Below are 7,917 nucleotides of genomic sequence, written 5' to 3'. Positions count from 1 at the left end.
ACCACTAAAGGGTATATATTATTATTTTGAAGGCACGTATTTGTACCTAAAGTCATATTTTAGAACCAAAATGGTTTCATGCTAGCAACTATTGAAAAGCTACCACAGCAGCTTTTATGCCTTGTTTCTTAAAACTGCTAAGTGAAAATTTGTCTGATCAACCATAATAAAGCGAAGAAAGCTATGAGCTTATCAAATGTTCCACTGTGCGTTGAGAAAGTTGCATATATCTCGATGTCATAATGAAGGAAACGTTGCATTGTATTTGTAGAGGTGACATAGCAAATGGCTTGCATTAGCAAAACTCATTAAGAGGCGGATGTTTCTCTGTCCTACAATCTCTGTGGAGTAGTTAAGTTAGGAAAGAGCAGAGATTGAGGTGGGGAATTCTTGCCAAAGCCGTCCAAATCGGGAAAAGGTGCCGACCTGCCAGAGAAAGATCCCAAACGAGGATCCAGAGAGCACCCAAAGGATGTGCAGTTCTGTAATGAGCTTTGTTCTCCAGGGAGGAACCTTCTCTATTAATGAATATGGTCTGCTATAAAAAGAGCAAGGCACATGGAGAGGAGAGGGGAGGGGAGGTCAGACCAGGGTGTCTGTTGCCTACTTTGGGGGAGTGTTGCCATCATGCCTGGGCAAAAAGAAGTAGATGCCAAGGTCGTTCAGTTTTTCAAACTGCTTTTGTATTTTTTTCCTGTTGCTCAATTGGTAGAGGGTTGCACTAGCAATACCAAGGTTGTGGGTTTGGTTCCCACATAATAGAATATACAAATACTTGATAAAAAGTACATCCTGAATGCACTTTGTTTTGGGTTAAAAACTCATTGATGACTGGTCAAATGTATTTTTCCCTGTTTTCCCTCACATTACTTAGTACTTCCCTCCATCCAAAAGGCTCAGAGCTGGATTGGGCCCTTTTAAATAGAATTTGGGGCATTATGCCAACCTTCTGTCTCGTATTAATAACTTCTCTCAGTTCAGCTCAACGTTCTGAGGATTTACTGGTTTAGCCCTCTGTTTGACTGTAAGCATTGTGTGGGTGTGAATGGATCAAAAACATTTCAGTTTTCCAAATTAAATGTCTTTGTGTGTGTGTAAATAAATCTGGGATTGAAGACGTCTCTGTTTGTGTGTGCATTGATGTGGTGACTGGATTTGTGTGTTTGCCATCTCTGCCCCGCTGTGCCATTGTCCTCATGACACACATAACTGTCAGCTGCGATTGTGTTTCCAGTGAACTGGCAGTCGACACAAGCCCTGGAATACCCCTGTGTTTGTGTGTTACGCATTTCTAGAAGAGAAGGAGGGAAGAAGAGGAAGATAAAAGAGAACAGGAAAGACAGAGGCAAAACAAAATATGAAAAAGTGCAATGGCCAATGTACAGGGGCTGTTATATGTCTTAGCCAGAAATGAAAATTAATTTGCTCACCCTCATGTTGTTCGATGACGTGCATTCAATCTTGCAAATTCAAATTTGTTGAATCAAGATCCTTCTTGCCAGGTTTGATGTTAATGTTGCCATCATCGGTTCTTGCTTTTCGTAACCAATCACAATGCTGCAAGTTCGAATATGCAGAATTGCAAATGAGATTTTCAGTGAAGAATGACTTCAGTTTTGATTTTCCTCACCCAAAGCTACTGTATTACTTCTGAAGTGTAGAAATATAAAACTTGTCAGCTCATCATTGTTTTTTATTTACAGATATAAAACTGTAAAGTTTCTCCTTCCACCTAAACATGCCCTTTAATACAAATACTTGTCTGATAGTAACCAAGTGTTTTAAGCTTTGCACTGCCCATGAGGAAGTTATAACCTTTAGTTCCTCCAGGGTGGTCTTTTGTTTGTGTCTGTGCTCTGACCCATTTATCTGCCACTATGACTCATATTATAGCTGAGATCTGCATGTGTACATATTAACACTCCCAAGCACTGGCCTCCATCTCTGGGTGCTAAACTTGCAAGGCAACCACAGAAAAAGTATTTGCAGTACAGTGTCATAGTTCAACTACAAGCTCAAAGGTTGGGAAACAGGATTTTTCTGTGTCTTCTTTTCAGATGTACTATCAAAGGTTCTCCTCAGTTGAAATTTGTACCATAAACAATTGTAGTACTGTGCTAGGCTACCACTTGTCCAATAGGCCAATGTAAAATTTGGTTCATTTATGTCTGCAAGAAAAAAGGTCCAAATTTGACCTTTTTTTAATTTGTTAAAGCACACTACTTGTCAATTAATCGGTACAAGTTAATCAACAGAAAAAGTGAAGTTGGTTACAACTTTTGGTTTGAACAGACTTGAAGGAAAATCACATTCACAAAGTTCCCTCAGCACCAAAGACAATTTATAGAAACTAAGCTGCATAAAAGCATAATTCAGAAATCATCATGGTTATAACATATAACTGCCCACATTTAAATTTGGACATTTATTCAGTAACTTGACCCACCTTGATAAATGACAAACTATGCAAGTGATCCAATCATAAAAGAGATCATTTACATACACAAGTCTTAAAGGTACAGTGGCAAAAAAAATAGCATGTTCAATTCTAAAGCCAATTATTATCTCCAATAATTGTGCATGATTGTTGCATTTCACCCCTAGTGGCAGATACATGGATCTTTGTATGATCGTGAACCACCCTCTGTTACCCTCTGCTTATTCGCCATGGTAAAAAAAAAGTAATAATGATTGTATGAATATATCCACTAAAACATTTTCAAGAAAAACATAGTACCGTAGGTTTTCTACAATGAAAAAAAAATTCCCTTAGAGTTCGTTAGTAAATTTCATGAATATTTATAAATTCAGGGCAAGTAACACGTTGAATTAAAAATTAATTTTGAAGAAGAAATATTAAAATAATATTTTAAATCAGATCCAAAACTTGTGCGTATGCATATCCACACGTACTACTTCCACTGGAAATGAATGACTTTCGGCTTGTTGTTTGTTGGATATAGGGATAAAGGCGGTTTAATATACAGGGAAAGAGTGAAAAAATGGTAACAAACAACTAAATGACTGTTTTTGGTGCAAGAAACTTGTTTCAGCCTTTCTTTGAAAAAAAAAAAAAAAATGCTGTGCTGGCCAAAAACAGATGTATGTGTTTGTGTGTGAGCGTGAGTGAGCGTGAGGACACCTTATTGTTCACTCAAATGACCTTTAATGTTATAAATACAAAGTTGACAGGCATGGACACGTGAGCCACACACACACACGTCCGGCCACAGGCGCACACACACACACACTCATGCAGCTCACTTTTTCAGTCTAAGTGCCTCTGCACCAAAGCAAACGGGGCAGCCAGAAGAAACCTATTGATCTTGTCTGCCTGCGTCTTCTTCATTTGTGCTAATACAGGTGATGTTTCACACCAGAGTAAGAAAATAAAACAGCAAAACAAATCAACAACAAAAAAGTCCATAAACATATTCTATTATTTTCTCTGTTTTAGTAAAAGATATATGTTACTTAATATAAGTTACTATAGTTTTATTAAATAGACAGATCTTCTTGCAGAGCTGGAAGAGCCCTAAATGTTCATACGGTGAGGAGTTTCTTGACTTGGTTTCCTAAACACCAAAGTGTGTGAAGCATGTGTACTTTCCCACTTCACCAGTCCAGTACAAAGCCGAATCCCATTACAACAGATCAGATAAAGACCATGTTCATAAAACAGCGACATTACATTCAGCATCTGCTTTACTGCAAGGATGGACATTGAGGTGCATTCAAGAACCATTAAAGACTGAAGCTGCAGTGAGATGGGGATTTTATTGTCACTAAGGTACATATATATTATATACTGCATGATGGGTAATTAAAATGACAGTTAACTTAAAAATTTTAATTATCATCATTTACTAACCCTTATGTCGGAACAAACCTGTATGACTTTCTTTCATCAGTGGAAAACACAAAAAGATTTTGAGAAATGTCTTGAATTATTATTTGTCAAAACAATGGAAGTCAATAGGGTTCAATTCAATGTCATTTTAGACCCCATTGACTTGAAAGTTGTTCTTCGACATTTATTTTCCACCGAAAAAATAAAATCATACCTGTTTAGACAAACTTGAGTAAATGATGCAAGCTTTTTTGTATGTGAACTATCCCATTAAAATGAAGCCTGGTTGCTATTGAATATTAAAGTTTTTGCACATTTTGGTCATGAAAGTCAAAGTGCCATTTGAAAGTGCCAAAAGCATAATAACAGAGGGAACACATAATACACCAATATCGTCGCTGTCGGGCGGAAACCTCCTATGTCCAAATTTTGTCAATTTCATATTTTTGGATATAAGCCTATCTTTGGATAACTCTATCTGTTTTTTAGACAATAACGAGTGAAAATATTTAGGTTAGATACATTTGAGTAGGCCTGTTCTGTTAAAAATCGATAGCTGTAATGCTTCGGTGCAGATGGAAGCCAGTGAGCAACGAAGGTAAATTTGCGAGAAGATTAGGCTAATTTCCACCTATTAGACAGACTAGTCAGCTCATAATTTTTTGTATTGCATCACTTATAGCTCTTAAACCTTTAAAATAGAGTTTAGGAAGATGTATGTAACCACAGTCGTTAGCTTTTGTTAACTATTGAAGCCTTTTCTCTTGTAAAAAGGCTCAACGCAACCGCCAACTTTGTTTGCATGCAGATTAATTTCTGCCTATTAGACAGCCTAGTCAGTTTATCATTTTATTTTGGTATTGCATCACTCATAGCTCTAACGTTTAAAATAGAGTTTAGGAAGATGTATGTAACCACAATCATTAGCTCTGATTAGCTCTTAAAGCCTTGTCTCTTGTCAAAAGGCTCAACGCGACCGCAGACTTTGATAAACACTGCGTGGCAGCAGCGACGTCTGTGTCCGTACCATTCTTATCAATGACAGCGTAATCTCGTATCTCCCTGCTCCCAAGTCATAAATCTTGTATCTCCGATTAAACATAATTTTGGGGAAATGTTGTGTTAATGTTGGTACACAACAGTATATGATAGCAATATAAGGTATAATACCAACTTTAATAACTCAAAACATATGCCGTTTTTTTTATTTCCTGAAAAATAATGGTTTTGGAGATGCGAGGATTCCGCCAGACAGCGACGATATGTTGACCAGGACAACTAACTGACTGATATTTGGCTACCTTGAGATTATTGCCATTTCTGATAAACATTTAAACTTGGCCATTTTAACTTAAATGTTCTACTAAACATGTTCTACTAAACTACCAACCATTTTCTGCTTTCCATAATTGTGGGCCACTTCTAACAACATGATGATCTCAGTTTAGATTTCTAGCCATTCTCACACATTCTCCCTCATTTTAGGTACAAATCCCTAGGAAGGTTGAATTTGTGTATGTTTTTTTGTGTAGAAATGTGACAGACTCAGTGTGTGTGTGTTTGGCTGTGTGTGACCAGTGGGGTAGGGGCTGTAAATAGGTCAGGGGCCCCCTTGGGCCCCTGTGTGATTCTGTGTGTCACCCCTTACACAACGAGCAGGCAGCTGTCTGAGAGATTCACATGAAATCCCTACTGAATGTGCAGTAGTCAATGTACGCACAAGCACTTGCATTTAAAGAATGGGCTGCTCAAATGCAAATGTCAGTAAGCAGAGATTAAATGCTTGTGAATATTTCATGTTCTGCTCTTGGAAAACAACAGCAAATGAAAAGACTCTCCACTTTCTCTCTTGTCGTAAAACAAATTTGACATCTTCCAAGGTCTCAAAGTCACCTGTTTATTGCTCCTGGTAGGCAGACCATGTGTGTGTGTGTGACCATGTTATTGACTGATTACATCAGAAGCTTTGATTATGCCCGAGAGACATCCTCAACTTTAGCCATCCTGACTGCAGTTTTATGAGCAGTGTTGTGGAGGAACTAACTAGTGGTGATGCTACTAATTAACTACATTTTTTCAGTAGAGTGATTTTTCAGCTGTTTTCAAAACAGAGATATGGGTGTTTTACCTGTGCTACTTGTTGGAAAACATATTTGCATGGGATGTCTGATTCATTTTAACCAATGGTTCATTAGCATGGTATGTTTAAAAAAACATTAAAAAACAAAATTTCAAGTTCAATTCAAATAAATTAAAAGTGCCAAGTAAGTTATTATGATTATGATTGCAAGGTTAGGCAATCATGGTTTAATGGTTCTTATGATAGGATTGCAAATCTAATAAACCATATGATATCTAATGATAACTAATTATATCCTTTAAAAGATATTTATTGTAGGGAAATGTGCCTGTAATTTAGCCATTCTAAATGATGACTAGTGTGTAGCTGGATAAGCTGCAGTATCAAAGTAGCTTCTGAAACACTGATTCTGAATGTGCACCAATAGCACAAAGACACAAAGAGGGGAGAAAAAGAGAATAACTAATAAATAAAAGTTTTCAGTCTGCCAGAGATGATAAAGGGCTGATCTGGCTCTGTAGTCTGTGTTTGTGAGCATCAGCGTTCTCGTCTTGCTCTAAGCTGTTGTCACACTGCAGTCGAGCCTCCACTGTGTTACAGGATGCCAAGAGCTCAAGAGGGGTTATCAGAAAGCAGGACCTCTCACACACACTGAGCAAGTGTTTGGCAAGGGAGGTGATCTGACTCCACTAAATTCCCCAGTGAACTGTCACACTCCCCATAAAAATGATCAGTGACCATATGTGTGGGACTAATGTGGGAGATGTCGTTTCAGACTGGAAGAATGTTCCGCAAATGATGTTTCATGATGTTCCATATACAAGGTCATTATGAGAACATATAGTGCTGAGAGCAGCTGTCATACTTTCCTCAGGAAGACTAACTTTCTCTTCGGAAGTCTGCAGCAGACATTGCAAGAGCAAGGTTGTGTTTAAATTGGATCATAATCATGAAAAAGTATATATATTCTAGAGGTAAATATATATATTATAGTGGTAAAATGTTAAACTGTCTACACTCACCCAATTGCTAATGGGAAAATCAACATGACGCTTGAAGTGGATGAAAGCATTGTGAGTCAAGGCAGAGGAAAGTCTCTAAGCTTTGGTTCCCAGTGGAAACCTGTCATTTGCTCTGATTTAGCCCTCCTCTTCCTTAAGACAGAGGAAGACAGCTTACAGCAGCCTTTATGCCATCACCCTGACGAAACCAGCACTGCAGAAATACTAAAGAGAAGGGCAGAGTCAGAACAGAGGTATTACTGAGCAGCCTACTGCTGAAGAGACAAAAAGAGACTAGATGGTACAACTAGAGATGAGACTAAATGAAATGAGATGAGAGACAAGAAGAAGGGGAGGAGATGAGATTCAAGAATGAGACAAAACAAGACAAATGACAAGATAAGAGACGATATGGGAAGAGACAAAACGAGGCGAGAGACCAGAAGAGGCCAGACTAGTTGGGAGATGATAAAAGAAGACAACAGTCAAGACTAAATGAGACAAGACAAATGGCAAGAGGAGAATAGAGGAAAAGAGAGGATGAGACGAGTAGAGAAGAAATGAAAAATGAGACAAGTAGAGGAGACAGGGAGGAGAGGAGAAGACAAGAGATGAGACAAAACAAATGATGAGAGCAGACAAAATGAGACCAGGAGAACAAGAAAGAGACAAGATAAGACAAAATTAGGAGAAGATGAGACAAGGAGAAGGATGAGGAGAGGACAGAACAAGAGATTAAAGAAGACAAGAGAAAACGAGGATAAGACCAGACAAATGTGAACAGAAGAGATGAAACAAGACTAGGAGGAGAAGACAAGAGATGAGACAAGGAAGAGAGGAGACAAGACAAAGAGAAGACAGAACAGGGCACAAGATGAGATGAGACAAGGCACAACAATCAAGAGAAGAGAAGAGAAGAGAAGAGAAGAGAAGAGAAGAGAAGAGAAGAGAAGAGAAGAGAAGAGAAGAGAAGAGAAGAGAAGAGG

The sequence above is a fragment of the Barbus barbus genome (genome assembly GCF_936440315.1).
Source record: "Barbus barbus genome assembly, chromosome: 24".
Lineage (NCBI taxonomy): Eukaryota > Metazoa > Chordata > Actinopteri > Cypriniformes > Cyprinidae > Barbus > Barbus barbus.
This window is presented reverse-complemented; position numbering follows the sequence as displayed.